Here is a 25,496-nt window from a genome sequence, read left to right as displayed (position 1 = left end):
CTTTGTTGTTACTATACATGTATCCAGCATTAAGTAGTTTCTTCTGCTTCTGATTGTAACAAGAAATGGTTTAATATCAGCAATGTGCAGGGATACATTAAAGGGTTGTTTGTAATCATGCTTAACAGATGCATCACACTTTGTGATCTAAATTTTAGGGGAAAAATATGTAACACAGAGACTGTAGCTATGGAGTACTTGCACTATTTACGTGCAGTACCCTCATCTGTAGTAGCATAGGGAAGGAAATATTCTTCACAACTATTCATTTTCTGCAATTCCTTGGTTCTTAGTTGTTTGTTAATCTAGAGTTGGCCTTTACCACTTCGGCTGTCAACTTCACTCTTGTCTGCTTGCTTTTGTCATATTTACCTTATTTAGGGAAAATGGAGAACAAGACTCTCAATTCTTTCTTTAATTAGCTAAGCAAGGGAGTAGAAAAGGTGAAACATGATTAACTATCATGGATCTGGACCTGTGCTTAAGGAATTTACTCAGAGGTAGAATCTGCTTACTGTTCTGAAGCAGCATGATTCAAAAGACAGTTCCTCTATTGCCTAGACAGTATTAAGCCCATCTCTTACAGCTAGTGAGACAGAGTGAAGAGACACCAATCCTTCTTTAAGATAACCTCACAAGAAGACTTAATCTTTGTATGCTTCATCTGTGTCTACAGGCTGGATCTTAAATATTTTACCACACAGAGTGCTTCCACATGACAGCAGTATATTCCCCATGGATGAACTCCAGCCTTGAAGCTGCAATAAAGACAAAACAAGACATGTCTCTCCCATAGTCATGATCATAATATGAAAGGCTTCTCTATCACACAATTAATAACTATTAATTTAGTTTTAGGTGGCTTATCAGATGTTTTACTGATTTTCATGTAGATTTTTCCATTTAACTTATCAGAACACATTTTTCTGTGTTTGTTAACATTTTTCATTTCTAAAAACTAAAATTGATTTGGAGGATAAAACTGTGAACAACATATTCAGAAAAGTGGTGAACATCTTTATTATAACAGATAATATTTCTAAGCATGCACAAAATGTTCTTCTGATCAAACTATTTGAATGAGAAAAAATCTGCCTGACATACCTTTGTGTATCTGTACTTATTCATTAGACAGATATTTTCCTCCCAAAGCTGGGGATCAAACCAAAGTCAGTTGGAAGTAGTTTAAATAAGTATTGCTTATAAAGTCAGTAAAAGACCAAGTCCAATAATACTTCATTCACTGATGCAGGTTAAAAACTGGCTACAACTTTTCCTCAAAATAACTTTATTCAGGACTTGAAATAATATTTTTAAAATGTTTTTTCTTGTCAAAACACAGCTTTGATCAATCTTTTTCCTCCCTAGTGGATTCTTAGTAGTGGAAGGAAGAATTCTTAATATTCACAACCTTTTCTAATACCTGTAAACTGAAGACCTTCACCGACTGGAGTTCCAGCATGCTTAACATCCCAGTCAGACATTTCTAGACTTTTTTTTTTGTTTTGTTCTGTTTGCTTTATGGAACACTATTTGAATTAGGTGAATAAATTCTTTTCTGCCTAAGTGATTCAGTTACCCCTTTTATAATAATGCTGGAACTGAGGTGGCTTTGTACATAATATATCCCACTTCCAAAAGCCAACACAAGTCAACTTCTTCTTTGATATATAGATTCTTAAATTTTAAAATATCTTAACTCTTATTCCTAACAGAATTACCTGTTATTCTGAATAGAAATACAACACGATATGGTGTTTGAGAATATTTTTCCTCCTCCTGCTTAATTAAGTCCCGTAACTCCTAATTAACACTTCCTAAAGCTTTAGTTTTTCTAAGGTAGTAAGCCCGAGAATTTCAAGGGTAATAGGTGCTAGGCTAATTGAATGGATAGTTACAAATGAGTTGCTAAGGGATTAGCCTAAGAAAAGTTAAATACATTTAAGAAGGTTTTGTGGTAGGTTTCTATACAGAAAGATCCAGAGAATCTTAAATGATTAGAAAGTGAAAGTCAGGCAAAAATGAACTTCTTTACGCCTGACTCTTACTAATGTGTACCTCATCATCACCCCCTCTCACTAATTTTGCTGGAAAAACAAATGCATATGCCAGAATGAACTAGATTTACAAATATAAGGTTTAACCTCTGAAAAATCTAGTGAATCTTGTTGCCTGATTTACTTTGGCTAAGGCTAAAGAAAAGTCAGATATGAGGGGCTAGAACTTCCTTCTCTCTGCTAAATACAAATTTCTTCTAACCGGCTGTCCTGTTCTTTGTTACAAGTCTTAAGTTAACTTCTCTTTGCTCCCTGCTGCCAGGTTGTATGTATGTATCTACATGCATGTGTGTTTAACCTGAAACAGATTTTTTTTTTTTTCAGAGAGACACCAAAGTCCAAGCTACCATGTTGGATTGGGCAGTTCATTGGTAATGTCCCAGCATACCTTTCAAGTATCTTACATAAATAAACTGAAGTACACGGCCTAACAAGAGTTGTGTAGTGCACAGATTTAAGGGTCTCCAGACCCCTGGAAACATCTTACTGCACTGAAAAGCATTCCAGTTACTTACTTACTGGTATATTTCCTAAAATGAATCCCTGGATCAGGACATGACCACATATAATATTTCAAATATTTTTTTACTTTCTTGTCTTAAGGTCTTGTGATTAACATTCTATTGGTTATCTGAATTAGTGCCCTGTATTCTGGCTTCTGTATGCATAATTTTATGAAATGTGAATAGCCTCATTAGAAATCTAATAACACCTGAACTCCACATCCATTTGCACTGTCACTTTTGGTTTTCTTCTGTCTCAGACTTCTTCATGATATTTGAAATTAACTGATTTCGCATTTGATTATAAGTATGTTGAATTACTACACTATTGTGAGCTACTTTAGTGTACCTGGAAGTGAACACACTACTTTTGGTGACCTGTGTAACAGCTTGTACTGCCCCTATCCCATTCCCCTTTCTTCCCAGTGCTGTTGATAGCAAAGTCAGTTTGTGAAGGATTGAGGATAGTTTGGTCTGACTCGTGTTTTGTGAAACAATTTTATTTTTTTCTCTGGAAAGTTCCTGGCTTAGTTTTCTTCTTCTAGCAATTAGGCTCTGGTCACTGGTCTGGTTTATTTATTTATTTTTAATAAGACCACAGGAAGGTCAGTCCAAAGCCTTCTCTTCTGCAGCTTGTACAACCTCAACTCAGCCTTTCTTCCTAAGAGTGTTGTTCCATGACCTTGGTCTTTCTTGTGGTCCTTCTCTGGACTTGTTCTCATAGACCAATGTCTTTTTTTGCCCTGGGAGACCTAGAGCTGGATGCAGTGCTCCAGGTGGGTGGGGTCTCACAAGAGTGGAGTACAGGGGGAAAAATCACCTCCCTTGACCTTCTGGCCATACTTCTTTTGATGCAACTCAAGACTTTTTGGGCTGTAAGTGCCCCTTGCTGACTCATGTCCAATCTTTCTTCTGCCGCCATCCCAAAGTCATTTTCTGCAGGGCTGCTCTCAATCCATTCATTCATTGATACTTGCGATTGTCCAGGTGCAGCACCTTGCATTTGGTTTTGTTAAACTTCACAAAGTTCACCTGGGGCCACTTTTCAAGCCCCTCAAGCTCCCTCTGAATACCATCCTTCCCTCAAGTATTTCAAATGTATCATTCAGCTTAGTGTTACCCACAAGCTGAGGCATCTGAGATAGTGTTACAGTAGGATTGACACCAAAGACAGATCTCTTGAAGATACTGAATGCTCTAGGTGAATTTTGTTGGGAAGAATTGAATGGTTTTATAACTACATCCTTATTATTCACAGTCTGTTTCAACAGTCCCTCGGAGTCCTGAAGACCCACAAATTTTCATGCATAACTCCTAGTTCTTTCATACTTAAAATTGAAATACATTATTTGTTTTTTATTCTCTCTGTGCATGTTTTTTTTTTTTTTTAAATCTTCTTGGCACTTTCATTCTACTTTAAATGTTTATCTGATGCAATTGAAGATTCTTTCTAGTGGGCTCAAAATATAGGATTTCCAGCTTGGCTCAAATAATCTTGCAGATTTTGCCATTTACAAATACTGACTTTTATCTTATGCTTTATGATGAAGTAAGTTATGATCTTCATAATTCTGTGATAATGCAGTCAAAATATGTCTATCCTGAGAAAAAAATTAATTTTCTCCATGTTTACTATCAGATTAATTTTGACTAGTTATACTATTAAAAGAAATTTAAAAAAAACAATGAAAAATCCTTTTCTGTAATTTGATGTAGAGTTTTTGGTTTGAGTCTGATTCTGGTTATTTTGAAACAATTTGTATTTTATTCATTTGTGCTTAATCAACTCAATGTTTTCGAACAATTCCTTTACATGATCACTTCTGATTTATTCTTTCTGTGTGCTTTTAGAATTCATAATCCTAGAAAGAAATAATTTAAAGGATTACACGTGTTTAAACCTGTCTTGTTGAGGCACTGTACTGTTTAGAGTGAATCAGACTATTATTATTTATCAGAAATTGTAATTAATAGTAGTAGCACATTAGTCATATCTTTAAGTTTCTTTATTGCTAAGCGTTCAATATTGTTTTCCTATCATTTCCTATGATAAATTCAGTAATGCAATACAACTTGTTTGCATTTATTTTTGTGAACTGACCAGATCTTAATCATTGGAATACCCTTCAACCATACCTTTCCTTGTCACAAATTTTACACAGTGATTTTAGAAGATTGTCTTTCCCTTTTCTGATTTTTGCCAACTACACAGCACAATTTATTCTTTTTCTCTCATAGCATTCCAGTGATCATTTTAATGCATAATTTTTATTATGCGTGTTACCTTCCATTGCTTGATTCATTTCCCACTATACCACATTTTGGCTACATTTTTATCTTATTATTTATTATTCTCTATACTGAAAGTGATAAATAAAGCCTTCACTACCTAGCTTTGAAGCATTTTACCCGATTCTGAATTGAGATCCACACTTTACACTTGTGCGACCAGGAACACCTCCTCATTTTTATTAACAAAGCTATGAACTCTTCAGCCATGATCATAAATATTACACCTGTATCAGTCTTTAATTATACCTGCCTCTGACAAAAAGGAGTACTTCAAAAAGTCTTCTTATTGCTTTCCATATTTAAAAATTATTTTTTTTTTTTTGTAACAAAGGCAAACTTATCAGTTGAAGATATTATTTCAGCATGGAAGATTATATGCTTACAGGGTGAGAGATTTATAAACTACTATAAATATCAGTGTCTTTGTTATTCTATAGTAAACATAAGGAATGCTAAAATGGATTGAATATTTTCTTCCAATTAAAAGGAAATTTAGCATCAGTTGCTTTACAGCTAGAGTTTAAAGTGTTTTGGGATCCAAGTATTATAGGTGGACACCAAAATGCATTTTAAAGTGTCATTCAATATAGCATGCATTTCTTACTGAGTTTTAACATTTGAAATGCAGTTTTTGACTAGTAGAAAAAGATGTTGTAGAAGCCAAGTTGCTTCAAATGGATTTCAGAGAGGCAGAGACCAAAACCCTCCATGAGTTGTTACGGACATAAAAAAGGTTTTATGCTGCTTTGTTTATAGCTTTCAGATACTTTATCATGTTGGTTTTTTTAATGTGCAATAATGTCTGAACATACTTATCATCCCATGTGGGAAAATAAGCTAGCACAGGCTAGCGCAAGAAGAAGGATATATAGTAATCTGAGAATTTCCACATATCATCTCAACTTCACAGTGAACTGAATGGACACTGCATAAGCAAGCAACATTGTTTGAAAGTCCTATAAATATTTTAGAAGTCTTAAGAATTAATGAATTCTCTTATGGTGAGTGTCATTCTCCTTTCTTTTGCAGTATTAATTCTTATAGCCACTATGCTGAGGATTTTGTTTGGCATTTTTATGTGCTGAGGAGAGACTTTTCAAAATGTACATGCAGAAAATCCCTCAGAAAGCCTCTCCCCTTTGCTTGCTCCTCTCTCATGTTATTTTTTTAAGAGAATTGAAAAGTGTTTAAATATTCCCTTAATTACACTGATTAAGCTTTCTTTTAAAAACAATGTTATTGATATTATCACAATCTCACATCAGCAAATGTTATTAAACAGCAAGGTTTTGACAGTTCAAATTATTATTGTTAAAAATATTTTTATGTCATGTACTGTGAGAAACACTGTTACTATTTAGATATCTACATTTTTATTAATACGTGCTGAGGAAGTTCTACTTACTTTAAAAATAAAATGGAGGTTTTTTGTGGCACCACTATTAAAAGAAACTTGAAATCAATTTTATTCTATGTGGAAAACATATATCCCTTGACATTTAGCTTAAGACATAGCCAGTAAGTTCATATTCATGTGACAGCACAATTCAAATTGATGAAAACAATGTATTCCTTGTGTCATTTTAAATTTGATAAAAATCTGAGCATAATAAATAAAAAATCGGGAGGTGTGTTCCTAAGAACTAACAAAGGTTTGCTGTTCCGTTTTTCAAGAACAATTTTTTTTTTCCTTCGGTCAGTTAGTGGAATTCTAATATTTTTTAGTGTATAAGTTATTATTAACATTTAAAATAGTCTCTGTAAAAAAATTTAGGGACAAATTAATAATTTAGTCTGATATAATACCTGTGCTATGCCGATATGCCTTGTAAATTGGAATAGATCAGTAAAAACATGCAAAAAAGCAAATGGGAGCTAATTTGAAGTAGTTAAGATGTAAAAGTAACTTAATTTTGAAATACATTGTTCTGCTATGGCTTAATTTAAACACCAGTGGCTATGGACATTCTGTGTATTTGATGAGACCACAGGAAAACAGAAAAAAAGACAGAACAACAGGTTATGCATGAAAAATTAAAAAACAACAACAATAATTCAGCATAAAAGTAGAGGTTTTAATAGTAGAGAATATTGTCCTATATTTTACAATGAACACTATTTAAAAATTCTACCTGTAGGCCAAATCAGTCTCCTATGATCCTGTTAGGTTTGACACTCAAACATTACTTTAGGATTTTGCTTAGAACAAAAGAATAAAAGCCATTTTAATCAACCCTTTTTCTTTTTAATCAACGTAACATGCGTTTCATGAACAATTTATGGCACTCAACAAAACATGGGTCTTCTTTCAGATTTGTGAAAAACAAAAGAAAAAGGTATCCTAAAAGAGAACACCATCACTGTGGATAGAAAACAGGCAGAATATGGTAGGATATGAGCAGGCATAATTGCATGCTTTGATATTTATGATGAAAGACCTGAGCTGAAAGAAAAATGACAAAAATGCTATCGTAGCCTTTTATGAAACAAAGAAAACCTGAAGGTCGTGCAATAGTAATTTTCATCATTCCTTCCAAAGCCTTGGCAAGCTTTGAAAATTCATATGCAATAGCAGCTAGCTTTTCTAACTGAAAGTTCTTTGAAATCATCTTGGGATATAAAAGAAACCTTCATTTTTTTTTAGCTGCAAGAAAAGCAAAATTATATTTCAGAACATTAAGCTGACTATTTAAAATTATGTTGTCTTAGCTTTAGAAAGATCTGTCATTACATTGTACAATTAATTTTCTTAAACTCAGAATGTTCTGCTGTATATGTTAATTTTAAAAGAAATTACTTTTGTAAATTAGGAAAAGGGCTCTTAAAAATTACAATTTATTCACTAAAGTACAGCAAAATATGTCTGGCAAAACCCATTGACAAGCACAAGAAATACAAGCTACGAATGTAAAAAAACAAAGGATGTTTACTATGAGATATCTACGGCTGCATAGCATGCTGAATTTCATTTCAATACAAATTCCTCTATGTACAAAGTAAAAGATTAAACTTAAAGATACCTACAATCTCAAATTAAGGATACATATGTGGTCTTTAAGGCAGAGGCATATTCTACCTAATGCCATTAGTTTCTCATCTTCTGAATGGATGGGATTTATTTTACCAATAGTTCACTTTCTCTGCATTTCTGCATTTGTTTAGATTACTGGGTTCCTTTTCTGTTTCTCCCTGATACAGAGACTGAACACCTTTTAAAGCTGTAATTTGACCTCAGTGTCTGCTTCTTCCAAATGAAATTGAATCCCAAACAACAGGAGAAAATATGAAAAAAACAACCATCTCTGGGAGAAAAAATGATCCAGTAGTTGGAAACTATTCCGAACTTCAGAAAAACATAGAATCTCAATGGAAAAGTAAAAGGAAAGCAGTCCAAACTTCTGATTTTCCTTCAGTAATATCCATTCTCCATCAATTTCCTTATTTTTTAGCTTTTTGTTTTCTTTTAGTTGTGCTTTAGAAAGTTTAGTTTTTAAGAATACGGAAAGGCACAAAAACTGGATTTAATAATCCAAATAAATTAAGCACCCTGCTGTCTTCCCTTGTGGAGTCAGATGAAAGTGTATGGCTTTTCTTTGGAAAGACTCTTTATGTAGTCCCTCTAGACTATCATTATTTGTTCATGTGAGCAAAGTAGTCCTGAATTGTACATCATCCAAAAGTTTTTCCTTTGGTGTAATTTAGTCTTTCAGAATTCAGAGGTCAAGTATTAGAAGTTATCTGTTCTTCTTAACTAGTATTAGGCAGAAACCCACACTGTGCTTGATAGGGTACAATTGCACAATCAAATGTGCAGGATGAACAAGAAAGTAAAGCTTAGATTCTTGCGCTAAACCACCAAGAAAGAATTTTTGCTAGTGAAGAATGGAGAGAATGCTGCAAAATTCAGGTTCTAACATAAGGCCTATCATGGCATTCTGTGGCTTTTAAGGCTCAGAGAAGTGAAACAATTAGCTTCAATTCCTTAAGGCAGTGAGACTTAGATCCAAGTTCTTATCTTTGAAATTTTACATCTAAATTACTAGAAGTGGGATCAGAAACAAAAACTATTTTTTATTATTTTAGAAATGAAACTTCAGGCACATAAAACAGAAAAAAATGAGGAGCCTAACAGTCTTTAAAGTAGGTAAAACAATACATGAAGCTATGCAATAGTCTTTAAGAACCATAAGTACAAAGCATGACAGTATTAGAAAATTAAAATGAGTTTCTGCTCCTTGAGATAGAAAAAGGTTCTTAAATATCAGTTCAGTGGCGCAGGTGGCTGAGACTTGCTCTTTTAAGTCTGAAGGTGTTATGTTTTGAATCTCCACATCTACAGGAGAATTTTAGGTTTTGACCACCTTCTGGAAGACAAAGGTTTCTTGGCAGCTGTGGAGGTCTGACTTCTGCTGTTTGTTATCTTGTGAGAACATCACAAGCTTCTTTGTTCCTGCGTCTGTTAATGTGGATTCCACAGCCTAAGATGTTTCTGATAAAAAAAAGATATTTCTTTCAGTTTTACTGGATGAAACTGACCATGTCCTTGCTCTACAGTTCTTTTTCCTCTCCTAGGGTAAATCTGCTATGTACTTATTGTGGTAGTTAGCAGCCATAACCAGACTCTGTGCAAGATCACTACAGTTCCCAGCTACGATGTAATCTACTACTGTGCACAAGCTATGGCTGGGTGCTGTGGAGAGCATGGTTTGGCAGCCATACTCTAACCTTCCACTGGAGTTTACTACAGTCCATGATAAATAGTGATTGCACAGCCACAGTTTGGCCTAAAATTCTTACAGATTCTTCAAAACAACTAACGGAGTCCAGAAGTTACACAAGGATGAACTAAAGCTAAAGATCCAGCTGTTGTTCAGAGCTGAACAGGACGCAACATCCTGTTGCTGGCAGAAAAATTGTGTGTATAGATAAGATGGATGAGGTGCTCGGGGACATGGTTTAGTGGTTGAAAGGAATGGTTGGACTCGATGATCCTGGAGGTCTTTTCCAACCTGGAAAAAAAAAAAATTTAAAAAAAATTGAAAAAAAAGATAGGTAGTTCCTAGTGCAGGAATTCAGAATTCTGAAGTCTTTTATTTATATGTAAAATTCCCTTGAAACTGGAAAAGGCTTAAAAAAAAACCCTAAAAAATGGGGATCAAGCTTCACAAAGCTTAATGGGACCAATTCAGAGTGGTATAAAATATTTCTTTTTTTAAATCATGTTTCTCAGATTTTGGTTTTCATTAAAAAGATATATCCTCAAAACATAACCTGAATGTAAGTGATAAAAGAATCTGGGGAACAGCAGCTCTGGGTGGTGTAAGCTGTGCTGTTTTGCTCTTTGGAAAGGAGAGACACAGTCATCTGAGACTACAGGGTAAATCATTGCCACAAGTAAAGAGGACTAGAGGGAAAAAGAAAGAGATGCAGGAGAGGCTTGACTTCATCTAAACACTGGCAAATCCTGGACACATGAGAGGAGTGAGGTAATACTCTATCATTTTTCAAAGACTAGCATCTAGCATCACTCGAGAAAAGATCAAGCGATCACGTGGAGGAACCACTCTTCTTAAACCTTTGTTGTTTCTGTTGGGGTTGAACTAGAAGCTAACAGACAGTTCAGTCACTTTGTGCTTCTAGAGAATACCTATATGGGTGACAGAAGATCTGCAGGATAGGGGTTTTACAGCTTAGAAGATGCTGGCAGTGAAATCATCATGTTTAGGATGAATCTGCTGAGATTACCTTAGCCATACTCTATACTCAGTGGAAAGAAATAAGCATCTCCAAAGGGCAGTTCAATTCACCTCAGACTCAAGAACTCTGAAGGTGTTTCTCTCCTGCCATTAATTACTTCAATGTTTACAGTGACTTGGGCACTAATGTAGTAACCACATGTAGTTAGAAGAATACAATTAGGTCTTAATCTCCTATTTAAAGATTTCTTTTCACCTAAATGCGTTGATATGACTGCTACTATTCTTGGGGAAATAAAAACCTAGGTGATCCACTTCTTTCAGTGCATCTGTGTTACTCTTATATAGGCATCCAAAGAAAAGAACATATCTATTTCTTTAATTATCTGACAAAATTTGAGTCCTGAATTAAATACTGCAAAGAGAGGTGATTAAGTTAAATATTTGACTTAGTTTAAGTTGCTTTCAAACACTACATAAATGTTATACGATAATGATCCCACAGAGTCTAAAGAGAGACCAAAAACCTCCTAATAATTTTTCAAATCGGAGACCATTCACAAGGTGGAGGTGGGAAGAGGAAACCTGTGGAGAGAGCTATGAAAGAGAAATTCAATAAAAATTTTAAAAAGAAGAACTTTCCTATTTTTTTATAAAAGAGAGAGGACAAATAGTTTGAAAAGGTTGATAGAAGCAGTTTAATTATTATAAAGATCCATCTTTTTTTATTAATCAGTTTCTTGGTCAAAAAGCCCAACAGCAACAGAACAAAGCAGTAACAAAATAAAGCCAACCAGATATCCTTTTGAGCATTAAAAAAAAAAAAAGGCAAAAAAAAAAAAAGCAGGTTGCACTGTTGAGAATTCTTGGTTGTTTACAAGCTCCACATTCAAATGTTTTCATCAAAACCTTATTTCAGGCAGCAAATGAAGTAATCTTTTTGGAAAGTAATAGGATTTTATTCTCATGAGATTCCCCCACAGAGAGGTGGCCACTTCCTTAAATCAGTCAGTCAGGTATGATGATACCTCAAATCCCAACTGCTTGAAGCAAATAAATAATAAATGAAGATGGTATTTGAGTCTGAAAAATCATCCAAGAGGTCGAGATCCTTCCTTTTGGTGAACTCTGTGAGATGTGTAGTATGGAAGCAGAAGCTAAAGGTTAGGAGCTTGACCATGCACTGCACTTCGTCTTGTAAGCTCAAAAGTGGCTACTAACCATGAACCAAACACATCATTGAAGGCTGGGGTTTTTGTGTTTCTTTTTTTCTCTCTTCATTCCTTATAGTCTAAGGGTTGCTTTCACTCCAGGGGAGTAGAGAGTCAGAAAATGCAGGAAAGAAAAGTTAGCATTCTTTCTGAGCACAAACCTGCTGCTAAGCTGGTATTTTGTATTGATTTTTCCTGAAGCCTGTAATCTTGAAAGCTTGTAACAGAGGATGAGGTAAATATCATTTTATTTGCTCAAATAGGTTTAGATTAGATTGAGATGAAAAACTAGGGACAGGCCAAATTAGGACTGAAAGCAGCAATTACAGATTATTGTTTCCAGCAGTAACTAGAATAGGTTATTTCACTGATAAAAAGGCTCGCTGAAAGAAAGAATGGGTGATTTTCCTTAGAGCCTAAAAATAATATCAGGAAAAGAATAGAGAAAAAATGTAAACAGAAATTCATAACAAATTTGTTATGCTGCATATTAAAAAAGTCAGGCTACCTGTAGAATAAATTAGCGTGTGAATTAGTGAACTTGCTTAAAATGCACAGCTTAACAATATGTCCTCAGAATACATGCTTCTTAATATATTCAATACAGATGCTTAGCAAACTAGTAATATAATTTTCATTGTGTACATTTTTTCTCGCCTTGTTGAAAAACAAAGCATACCATTCAGCCTGAGGGATAATAATAAAAATCTGCTCTTAAAAGTAATTCCTTCGATAAAATAGTTTCTGAGGGAAAAAAATGTGTACAAAAGTGTTCAAATGATACTGACAATAAGGCATGGAATTTAAAAGGCTTAACCATGTCTTATCTTAGAGTCTGTTTTATTTCTTCATCTTCTGAGCACTTCAAACATATGAGCTGTTATTCCATCTTTAGATCAGTAACTTTGAATTGTTCTACCTGTCATTCTGCAATGACTAGCACAGCTAGATGTCATACAATGATTGTTTGCACTTTCATTCTTTCACATTAAATGGCAATCATCCGGTCCTTTTGATTTGTTTCTTTTATTTAGCCCTGAAGTTTTTACACTAGAATCTCATTAAAGCTGAACTAGTGTACTCCTGTCAAAAAACTAATGGAAAAAAGTTTAAAAGAGAAATGTTTCACCTATATTGTCACTTACTGGTGGAGTTGCATTTATCAAGATTTGCAGAGTGTACTACTTTAGTTTACCTTCTTTTACACTCATTCACCTTTCTCTGCTTTTTTTTCCCCTCTATTGTGCAAAATTTGGATGTTATGTTCTAATAAACCAGACAACTAAATAAAATAACAATGAAAAGAACAACAAATTTCATCTCCTGGTAACAATTTTTCTTTCCACATGACAAGTATTTCCTGTTTAGTCAAGGATACTGTCAGAGAAATTTCCTATGCAAAGGGCTAAGCACTTCATTGAACAAACATTGTTTACAGAAGTATAACTGTATGTCTGAGTTACAGGAACAAACAAATTAAACAAATCCTCTGTTGCTGATATTTCCAGGTATATATGATAACATTCCTTGTCATTCATACAGACAACTAAATCTGTTCCTTGCAAATAACTCTACAACATTTTTCCCCCTCAAGCAACATCTGCTTTTTGATCCAGGTAAGGCCTCTAATTACAGCATCTAAAAAATTGATTACTGAGTTCTTCATAAGAGTTCTCAAATTACACAGAAGTTATTTATGCAAGAAGTATGTCTTTCTCTGTAAGGAAAAGAAAAATCATACAATTCCCATTTAATCTATGGTATGAAGGACAATGAAAAATATATCCATTCAATAAGAATCTTCTTTTATCTTATACTGCTGCAGTGACAGATAAGAGAAATATATCATGTGGATTCTGATCCCTCTATGAGTTCCAGAAAATAAGATAAGGGTCTGCAAAATGCTGGCAAATTAATCCCAGTGAAATTACTAACCATTTTGTCTAAAGATCCGGTAGTCAGAAGGGATAACTTAGAGGTCACCTTTACTATTAACGCTAAGGGGTTTCTAGCTGGTATTGTGGCATACATTGTACATCTAAATGCCCGATCTAAAAATGAATTCCTCAGCATTTCTGAATATGCTCCATAGGTTTAACTCAAACAATGCAAAGCTTTTTCCTCACATGTAAAATGTGATGCTTTAAACCCTCTGTCTCCCATTTGCCTGTGCATAAATGATGACCTCTTCCTTAGAAACTTAAATGATATGCAAGCTGCTAGATGTCAAAGGATCTCCGTGGCTTGAACACAAAGATAAGATAGTACTTATTAATAAAAAAAATATGAAATTACTCTGACATGTAATTGTTACAGAAAATGTCTATTTAAGAAATGCATATATAAGAAATAATGACCAAAAGGGAGGGCATTTCTCAGCAGTTAATGACTAGATAGAAAAGTTAATGGCTGCAGGTGAAGTCAAGGTCGCATAACTCAGCCTGTCATTAATAGCTTGGAAATACCCAGTCAGGAGGTCATCACTGCTATTATGAGCTACAGGAATATAAATATATAAAGAAAAAAAAAAAGCCTTTTTGTGTTTTGAAAAGTTAGAACTAAAACTGTATGTTGCCATGGATATGGTGTTCTGTTTACTAGAGTTATATCTTCTTAGCAGTTAAAGGCCAGGGTTGCAATTCAGCATGGTGCTGAGCTAAAACAATTAAAGAACTCAGCCCAAAAAGCAAACGTCAGCATACTGCAAGATCAAGGTTCAGGCTTATAATAAGTGGAAAATCATTCCCTCAGGTTTATCTTCAGCAATGAGTATTTCCGAGGCAGAATTTTAAGGCAAATCATGCCTCTTCATAAAATTGTTTGCTAATTTTCCCCTTTTAAATCATTATCTGGTTTGTTAGTAGGTCCTTACAGCTTTGCAAAAGAAATGGATAATGTACCACTAAGTCCATATTTGTTCTTGAGTTTATATCTTGTTTCCACCATTCTTTCCTTACTGGTTTTCACAAGTTTCTCATTTGTTTATTCACTCTTAATATTTTTAATTAATCATAATATATCATAGAGGCTTATCCCTGCTCTGAATCCTGCTGAAGTCAGGAGGCACATATCTTTGGACTGAGTTCCAAAGGTTAAGAATTATAAAAATATTCTTTCCTCTTTCAGTTGTACTCTCTATATTATTTCCTTTTTCCCTGCTCTTAAGTTTTAAAAGAAGATACACAGTATTATCCAATTTGTTTGCTATCATTAATTATGCATAAGTCTCAATCATGTCTTCCCTTTGTCTGATGTAACAGCCTGCATACAATCAAATAAATGGAAAACACTCCTTCAGTTTTCTAGAATTTGTAACTTGAAACATGGTATGGGCACTAGTTGGTATATTTAAAATGCCACTACATAGTCTAGGCCATTTTAATAATGCGATATAACTCTCAGTGAACATGAGATTATCTGATCTAATTAACCTCTTCAGTATAGTACTTGGAAATGTACTTTCAAAAAGTCTAAGAAAAAAACCTTTAAAATGTGATTATTATTTTCACAGAATTGATGTTCATATATCTGCTATCATACAGCTGCATGATATATTCGTCAGAATAATTTTGAATCTGCTTGACCTGAATGTTTTTTGCAGTTGCCAATAATGTAATAAACAGAAAGATGCATACCAAGAAAAGTTCCAAGGACAAGAATAAAAATAAAGAAAGTGAGGTTGATGAATGTTAACCTAAGTATCTCACAAATTTATCACTCTGTGGTGGAATATTATTTACATTATTCATATTAAAACATACTTATTAAAAAACCCCATTATTCTCCGGACTTAGGTAAGACCAGGTATAATACAATTACACAAGAATTAGAGATGGACAGCACTCAGGAACCACAACACTGTGTCTGGAATTGAGACCAGATCTGGGTACTTGAGAAGGGAATATACATACAGAGAAAAATCAGTTACAAGATTTTCATTGATTCCAGTATGAATTGGATCAAATTATTTCCTTTTACTGAGAACCCTTTTACTGAGAAAAAAAACCCAAACCCAAACATATATATTTGTACCTATGTACACACATGCATAAGTTATGTAAAAACTATTTGATAAAGAACCAAGGACACTGAGGAGTGTCTCTTAACATTTATAAACCTTGTAGTTGAGACGCTCAGAGTGCTTCCAAATTACATCCAAAGATTAATATTATCCACAAAAAATCCTGTTTACCATTCAAAGTGTTGTTCAATAACACAGAGAAGTCAATGAAAGTTTTGAACCTCTACTTAGATGTCCATTAGAAAAGTGCTTACTGCCGCTGTCAAGTCCATCGTCCCCTAAGGAACATCTGCAAAACAGATAACCCTTCCAGTACAGCCTCATGATTTTTATATCCTCAGAAGAAAAAAGGGAAGAAAGGTACCCTCAGAAGGGGAATCCTCAGTATTGGCCTTGCTTTTTCTTAAATCTTACAGGTAGCACACTGAATGTCTCCAAAACATGTGCCTCCATGACAGGCAGGAGTGTACACTTTATAAGTAGCCCTAAGGTCAAAATCATCATTAAGTATTTACTTGAAAATGGCATCTCAGAATCTACTAGGCTCAGGATCCTACAGGCTATGTCTACAGAGATTATGTTTATTTGCAACAAAATGTCAATAGCTTCATTTGTGCAAAAGTGTGTTTCTAAAGAAATAAACAGAACTAAAATAAATTTAAAGGTCTCAATTCAGTTTTAAGATTTTAAGGAGCTCATTCCTTTGGCAGGGATACACAGGAGGATCTCAGTCAACTGGAAATTAATGGATAAGAAAGTTCTTTTTTTGTTTTTAAAAAAACATGAACAAAATAGACCGCATAACATCAAGACTAGTTTGACTTCATGAAGACAGATGGAACTCTAAGTAAAAGCTTGTGTTAGACTGAAGACAGATTTTATCTTGGTTCAGAAGGCATTGATCTTAATGCATATCCAAACAGTGATAGTTTCCTTCACCTGTATTTTCACAGTGGATCAGGATAAGAGTATGAAAATTCTTGAATATGGGATGGGTTAATAGATCTGTATATTGCACTGATATTCCAAAACATAGGTGATCGGAATTAAACAGACACATCTAGTATCTCAAAACTAGGAAAAAATAAGAAAGACAAAGAAATTTGAAAGCATCTAGACAGCTCAGATTATTTTCATTTTGAACAGTTTAATTTTTATATAGATGAGATTAACATGTTTGTGCAATACATTATCAGGAAAGACTGGCCTGTAAACCACCCAGATTCATTTTGGACTATTCATGTGAATTGGCAAAAGAAGTCTTGGCCAGATTTTTTAGTACCCTTTAGTAGCAAATAGATGTCAATCCTCCAAACAATATGTGAGGTAATTCAATAATGGAAAGGCACATCATGATGTGACAGTGAGCTAATCAAAGCCCTGAATTAGAATTGTTCCGTCCTTTTACAAATGAATGTTCCAGATGATTTCCAGAGTGTAGGGCTGTGTTACTAAAAACAGAAAATAAATAAAAATGCTAAAAATCAGAACAATCATTCTCTCTAATTTAAAGAGAGAAGCCTTGAATCTTTTTGGTGAGAGATTAAATGAAAGTTCTTAAGCTAACTTGCTTATCTAGTCTTTGCAGGTTGGGCCTTTTGTTGCAGTCTGGTTTTTTAGTTCATCTTTCATTAGCACCCAGTATTTCTTAATTCTACAGTCTCAATCTCTAGAAAAACTCCCACTTTCTAACCATCATTTGAAAATTTCTCTCAGTCGTATGATAAGTTGCAGTATTCTTACAGACACAGCCTCTGAATCTCCTCTCCTCGATTGCAAATTCTGGCAGTTCCTGGACACAATCAGCCTCAATGCATATTAAGTTCAGCACATAAATAAGTTCCTCGTAAATACGGTACCACATATGCATCATCAAACTGTTGAAGTAGGGTTTCTCACGTTGGTAATTTTTTCAAAATGGTAGCATATGAAGCACTATTTTTTATCTGTTTAAAGGAGATGTTATATGTTTCTCCTGCAAAGGCAAGGTAAAGGGTTTGAAATATTTGATATTTATATGATGAGTTATTATACTTTAAAAGCGACTTTTTTAATTGTATGTGACTTACTTTTTTTTCTTGTTTTTTTTAAATTTAGAAATAAAGGGAGATAAAATTAAAAAGGTTCCCGTGTTCCTCAATTATATGTTTCATGAAACAAATCCCTTTATTTCTTACATTAACAGGTCATTGCTAAGATTTGCATCTCCTCTTTCAGCTGACCTCTTTCAAGATATCCTGGAATTTGCTACATTTCTGGAAGAATAACTTTGTGAAATCAGAAGTCTGTGTGATTATACAAAGCTTTCCAACCATGCAGTTCTAATTGCTCTGATCCACACCTACTGACATGCAAACTTACCTTGATATGACTTCTGTACTAGAATTTAATCAGTCTGAAAGATGCAGAAAGAAAGGACTTAGAAACTGAATTATACTTAACCGTCAGGGAAATGGGAAAATTGCAGAGCAGACTAACACATTGTTTGTGTTATTTTCCAATAGGCAAATTAGTTGAGCAATTGCTTTCAATGCACCTAGAAACAGTTCTTCAACCAGTCGTCACAATTTCTTAGTAAGTTTATTGTCAGAGAAAAAATACAAAATGCATTTTGCTTTTAATTAATGACAGCTCTTTCTCCAGTAAAGAAAAAGGAAAGAACGAAAACCACCTGTACAGTGTCTATTGAATTTTACAGAACAGGGAAGCAAGATTAAATCTGTACAGCAGATCTAAGGAAAAAAGAATAAATAAGCTGGGGTAAGACCTCTGGAGACCAATTTAAATGGAAACTGAAAAGCAAAGGGTTCAATTGGCCTCCTATACATAAACATATCTTTGGATTTATTATAATTACTTTTAAAGCCAGAGAGGATCCCAAACTGATTTATGAATGGTGTAATAGCTGGGATTGAAATATCAGGATGGGTTATAAAAGAAGAATATCATCCACATACAGTATTCATTTATGTTCCTGCTTGTGTGCATCAGTAATAATACAGTAAGTTTACGACATTTCTAAAAGCCTCAGGAAGTGTTTTGAAAGCTAATGTGGAGAGAAGAGGAAAAGATGGACAATGAAGCACAAGTACAAAACTCAGGAAAAATGATTCAAAAGGACTGTGGATACTTTATAATTATTTCTTTTTCCCTGAGTATTACTGAAGTTCATACTCAAATCTCCAACTAAATATCAGTGCTGTTCAGTTTCACCAGCACCCAGAAAGTGTAGACTTTTAATTCACATCAAATGCTATCAGTGCATCTAGGGAGACTGCAAGGGCATTATTCTTAACCTTGTCTGACCAATGCATTAGATTACTGTCATAAAATCTCAGAAATACAGGACCTTTATGTAACAGCCTACTTAAAAGCTGCTTCTATCTTAAGGCAAGCTGAGTTTGAATAATCTTGTTTACAATGCATTTCCAATTGCCTATTTTTATTCCAAGTCTAGTAAAAATGTGATTTAGTTTCTTTTTTTTACCTTCTTTTTTTTTTGTTACATTGTAAAACACAATGACCCTTGGAAAAAAAAAGTGTTAGAGGTTCCTTTAAAAGAATTCATTTTCTGCATGTATGTTGAACCTCAAATAATTTTCTAGGAAATCTACCTCCTCAATATAATGTTGCATTTTATTTTAAAAAATTTGGGGGGTGGGGGGCGAAGGCATGAGAAATTCACCTTTTCTTTTCTTTTTCCCTCCTCCTCCCCTCCTTGCCCCTGCTTCGTTTAATTGCTTCTTTGTAACCTTCATACCTCCACTATAGAAGTATCCATGTCTGGCGAGATTGGTCTTAATCTTGGGCAGATGGAGGAAAAAAAAGGGGTAAAGAGGAACATGTGTGAGCATGTGTGTGAGAGAAAGAACACTGCAAAATTTCAAATCTGTATGGACCATTCAAATGGATTTTCAGCACCTGCAGCTACCATTGAAGTGAATGGGAGTTCTGGGAGCTACGAGGGGAAAAAAAGAATTATTTAAAAACTGAAATCACTAAAACATGAATCCCAACATGTTTAATATTAAATTATAAACTTCATAATTACTTAACCAAATATTCTAATGTTTCTTTAAAATAATTTCTTATCTAGGAAAGAATGGTCTCTACTTGAGCCACATGGAATGTGCAAGTATTCCTTCTGTTGTTCTCCATATTTGAGACAAGAATATACAGTATATTTTTCTGAGAAAAAATAAAACATTTAAAGAGCAACAATCATCCATCCAACAGAGATGGCTGAGCTTCAGAAGTTATTTTAGCAGTTGCTGGTATAAAAAAATCAAACAAAATAAATCCCCATTCTCAGTTTTTATCTTATACTTTTATTTTATTTGCAGATATCAGAAACGGTATTCTGAAAGCAGTGATTTAGTGAATTAGAGGTTCTGTGATCGTGATCAACCTAATTTAAATCCACTGAATAGGTAGATTATGAAGGTATCTAAAAATTAAGAAACACTTACATCTTTCTAATTCTTACAAAAAGCCTCACTGAATTCGTCTTTCTATGTAGTGGGTTTCTGAAGGAAATTCTGAAATAGCAGGTTTTCAGTTATTTATTGTAAATATTTTAAGTTCTTCAATAGTTATATAACTATATGGTGACCATTTAAGAGACTAATGCCCTTTATTATTTTTGATGTATAAAAATCCATCCAATCCAAAATATATGCAGCCCAACACAAATACACCAAGACTGTGCCTATAACTGTTTCTATTAAACAAATTCAGAAATTCAACTAATATCTCCTTCAAAATAGTTCCCTTCAGAGTTGGCGCACAGTTTCATATGGTGCTTCAAACATGCAAAACAATTCTGCATGTCATTTTCTGAAAGATTTTTGAGGATCTGTGTTGTTCTTGCTTTCACATCTTCTACCCACAAAAAATGGGTTCCTTTCAGCACCGATTCAAAAACACATGCACAACATATGCACTCTTCACCATAAGCCTCAGACAATAATTGAAAACTTTCTATCACGGATTTCTTCAGTTTCAGAAGAAACTTGGGGTTAACTTGCTATTCACTCTTGCATACTGAAATTCTCCAGTTGAGGGTAAGGAAACATCTATATTTGAACATGCATACACTCATACTGAATGAAGTGATCAAGTTGAGCCTTGTCTCAGTGTGACATGTTAGAACGTGTTTTCTAGCCATCTCTTAGTCTCTCCCTTCCCACTCTTGGTTCACGAGATGTAGGGTTAGTCTTGGATTTTTCTGTGTTGTACCTCATATACTTAGAGGTCATTTGCTAATTCTGTTCAACCATGGAGCCCTTCACTGTGTTCTAAAAATTCCTCTTCAGTGTTTGGTTTGGGAAGATTCCCTGCTTTTCATCCACCTGGGAGGACAAGGTCTTATTCTCAGTTAAATAAACAGAAAGTTGAGGTTTTTAGGCTTGGTCTCTCATATACTAGGGAAAAGGTATACCCTTCTCTCTTCCTTAACACAGGTGGTCACCATTCCTTTCCCTCTACCTGCTTCTTAGAATCATGCAACTAGCAAGATGGTTAACCCTTAGGACTTCTCTTAAAAAAGGGGTTTCCAAATAGCAAGTCTTTTATCTCACTCATTTGCAAATCGAAGTGGTAATCATGCGCTGTGACTCCTTTCCCTCACATACACCTCATGATCTTTATAGCACATTGCTTCCCTATTGGGACACCAGTGACTCGGAGAGGGTGTGCTGGTGAGGACCACCAGTACATCACCACAGAGCAAGTGGGGGCGATTACACATGATGACGGTAAGGAAGAAACTGGCACTCTATCAGTAGCTACTCCAATGACCAGTCAATTGGGACTAAACTCTATTCCCTCTATGAGGGCTGAAGGTTCGGCAGCCCAGCTGAAGTGCATTTACACCAATGCACGCAGCATGGGTAATAAGAATGAGGAGTTGGAAGCTGTCATAGGGCAAGGAGGCTACGATGTCGTTGCCATCACAGAAATGTGGTGGGATGACTCATATAACTGGAGTGTAGCTATGGTGGGGTACAAACTCTTCAGGCAGGACAGGAAGGGTAGGAGAGGAGGTGGGGTAGCCCTCTATGTAAGAGAGGACTTTGATACCATCGAGCTTGACTATGGTGATGAGGAGATTGAGTGCCTGTGGGTTAAAATCAGAGGAGCCTAAAAGAAGGCAGATTTTGTGATGGGAGTCTGTTACAGACCACCCAGCCAAGGAGAAGCAGCTGATGAGCTCTCCTATAAACAGCTGGGGATAGTCTCTAGATAAATGCCTCTTGTTCTTGTGGGAGACTTCAATCTTCCAGAAATCTGCTGGAAGTACAATACAATAGAAAGGAAGCAGTCCAGGAGGATTCTGGAGTGCGTGGAAGACAACTTCCTTGCACAACTGGCGAGTGAACTGACAAGGGAAGGTGCCCTCTTGGACCTACTGTTTGTGAACAGAGAAGGTCTTGTGGGGGATGTGGCAGTAGGAGGACACCTGGGACAAAGTGATCACGAGATGATAGGGTTTTCAGTTTTAGGTGAGGTGAAGAGGGTGGTTAGCAGGACAGTTGCATTAAACTTCCAGAGGGCAGACTTTGGACTGTTCAGAAGGCTGGTTGGCAAAGTCCCATGGGAAATAATCTTTAAGGGCAAGGGAGCCCATGAGGTCTGGGAGTTCTTCAAAAAAGAAATCCTTGCAGTTCAGGAGAAAGCCATCCCCATATTCCAGAAAAAGAGCTGGTAGGAGAAAAAACCAGCTTGATTGAGCAGGGAGATCTTGAGAGGTACCAAAAAGAAGAGAAATGTCTGTGAGCTTTGGAAGAAGGGACAGGCATCTTAGGTGGACTACAGGAGAGAAGTGAGATTGTGCAGAGAAAAAATCAGGTGGGCTAAGGCCCTACTAGAAATCAGATTGGCAAAGTCTGTGAAAGATAATAAAAAATCTTTCTATAAATATATTAACAATAAAAGGAGGACTAGGGAGACCATACAGTCCCTATTGGATGCAAAAGGAATAACAGTGACAGGGGATGAAGAAAAGGCTGAGGTACTTAATGCCTTCCTTGCCTCAGTCTTTAATTGTAAAGAAAGATGTTCCGTCTGTGTACAAACCCAGGAGTTAGAGGAGCAAAATGAGGCTTCCATGATGCAAGAGGAGGTGATTAGAGACTTGCTTGCCCAGCTAGACACCCACAAATCTATGGAACCAGATGGGATCCACCCAAGTGTATTGAAGGAGCTGGCGGATGTGCCGGCCAAACCCCTTTCCATTATCTTCCAGCAGTACTGGCTGATTAGGGAAGTTCCACTGGACTGGAGGCTGGCTGATGTGCCCATCTACAGGAAGGGTTGCAGGGAGGATCCAGGGAACTCCAGGCCTGTCAGTCTGACCTAAGTGCCAGGGAAAGTCATGGAACAGGTGATCTTGAGTGCTATCATGAAGCACATGCAAGAGAACCGGGTGATCAGGCCCAGTCAACATGGGTTCACAAAAGGCAGATCTTGCCAAACTAACCTGATCGCCTTCTATGACAAAGAGATTCGACTACTGGATGAGGGAAAGGCTGTGGATGTGGTCCTCCTGGACTTCAGCAAAGCCTTTGATACAGTTTCTCAAAGTATTCTGCTCGAGAAACTGTCAACCTCTGGCCTGGACAGGCGCACACTCTCCTGGGTGGAAAACTGGTTGGATGGCCGGGCCCAGAGAGTGGTAGTAAATGGTGTGAAATCCAGCTGGAGGCCAGTGACAAGTGGTGTCCCCCAGGGCTCAGTGCTGGGTCCAGCCCTGTTCAATGTCTTTATCAATGACCTGGATGAAGGCATTGAGTGCTCCCTTAGCAAATTTGCAGACGATACTAAGCTGGGTGGAAGCATGGATCTGGTGGAGGGTAGGGAGGCTCTGCAAAGGGATCTGAACAGGCTGGACCACTGGGCTGAGTCCAATGGCATGAAGTTTTAACAAGGCCAAATGTCGGGTCCTACACTTGGGGCACAACAACCCTGTGGAGTGCTACAGACTAGGAGAAGTCTGGATGGAAAGCTGCCTGGAGGAGAAAGACCTGGGGGTGTTGGTTGACAGCCAACTGAACATGAGCCAGCAGTGTGCCCAGGTGGCTAAGAAGGCCAATGGCATCTTGGCTTGTATCAGAAATGGTGTAACCAGCAGATTCAGGGAGATTATTCTCCCTCTGTACTCGGCACTGGTGAGACCACTCCTCGAATACTGTGTTCAGGTCTGGGCCCCTCACCACAAGAAGGATGTTGAGGCTCTGGAGCGAGTCCAGAGAAGAGCAATGAAGCTGGTGAAGGGGCTGGAGAACAGGCCTTATGAGGAATGTCTGAGAGAGCTGGGGTTGTTTAGCCTGGAGAAGAGGAGGCTGAGGGGAGACCTTATTGCTCTCTACAACTACCTGAAAGGAGGTTGTGGAGAGGAGGGTGCTGGCCTCTTCTCCCAAGTGACAGGGGACAGGACAAGAGGGAATGGCCTCAAGCTCCGCCAGGGGAGGTTTAGGCTGGACATTAGGAAAAAATTCTTTACAGAAAGGGTCATTGGGCACTGGAACAGGCTGCCCAGGGAGGTGGTTGATTCACCTTCCCTGGAGGTGTTTAAGGCATGGGTGGACGAGGTGCTGAGGGGCATGATTTAGTATTTGAAAGGAATGGTTGGACTCCGGTGGGTCTTTTCCAACCTGGTGATTCTATAATTCTATGATTCTATTTAGAGTGGGTTTTGTGCAGTTGCTTTCTCCTTTACCTTAGCTGAGGACAAAAGCAGACTTGAACTATAAGCTACCAAAAGGCAAAATGAAGGCATGATTTCTTGAAAAGCTTGCTCAATTGAAGCCTACAATAGCACAGTACAGGCATTGGTTACCTTTATATGTGTAGACTGGTATCTTTATTTAAAGGAAAGAAAAAGCATTTAGAATATCCTGACTGGGAAACTGACTTTTTGTAACACCTGAAGACACAGTTAAGTTTGTCTCTGGATGAAACAAAAGTGTATGTGATTTGGTTATCACATTCTTACTGCTTTCTATAACTAAATACTCAAATGGACTTTCAAAAGATGTGTTTATTTTTTACCATATGATGTTCATTAAAATACAGCTTGTGACTATTCAGTAGGTAGTTAGTAAAAAGGGGTTGAGTGAACGGTGAGTGCAAGTTTGCTGAGCTGTAAGAGTAAAGATGGAAGTACTTGCCCCCTCACACAGTAGGGTTTGAATATAATCATACTCTTACTTTCACATTGGAAAACAGCCTTTGTTGCAATACTGAATTTAGAAGATAGGAAAGGGCAACAAACAGGTCAGTCTGCAATTTCTGTCTCTTTTGTATTGTTGAGTATTTAACATTCCAGCTGGAAATTATAACTAAGGAGCATTTGTCTCTACCCTTTCTGTAAATGTACAGACCTAGAGACATGCACTAAACAGTGACATTTCTCTTCATTATGCAACCACTTTTTAAAATGCATCTCTGCTGGAATGAGATGAACCTTTGCTGAACTATGTACCTCTACATAGGTAGAACAATTTCGAACTACTTACTCCAAGGACAGCACTTTGTTTAGTAAAACTGTGTTATCTGCTATTGATAACTACTTTCCATCTCCTACTTTATCACTTTTATCATCACATGCGCATCTAAAGTAATCATGACCACAGCATCTGCTCACCCTCCTTTTCTTTTGCTTAACCTTCTTGTAATATAAGCAAAGATGATCTGCTTCTCACATTGTTGAAGTG

The sequence above is a fragment of the Phaenicophaeus curvirostris genome, chromosome 3 (genome assembly GCF_032191515.1).
Source record: "Phaenicophaeus curvirostris isolate KB17595 chromosome 3, BPBGC_Pcur_1.0, whole genome shotgun sequence".
Classification (NCBI taxonomy): domain Eukaryota; kingdom Metazoa; phylum Chordata; class Aves; order Cuculiformes; family Cuculidae; genus Phaenicophaeus; species Phaenicophaeus curvirostris.
The sequence above is the reverse complement of the archived record's forward strand: the minus strand, read 5'-3'. Positions refer to the sequence as shown.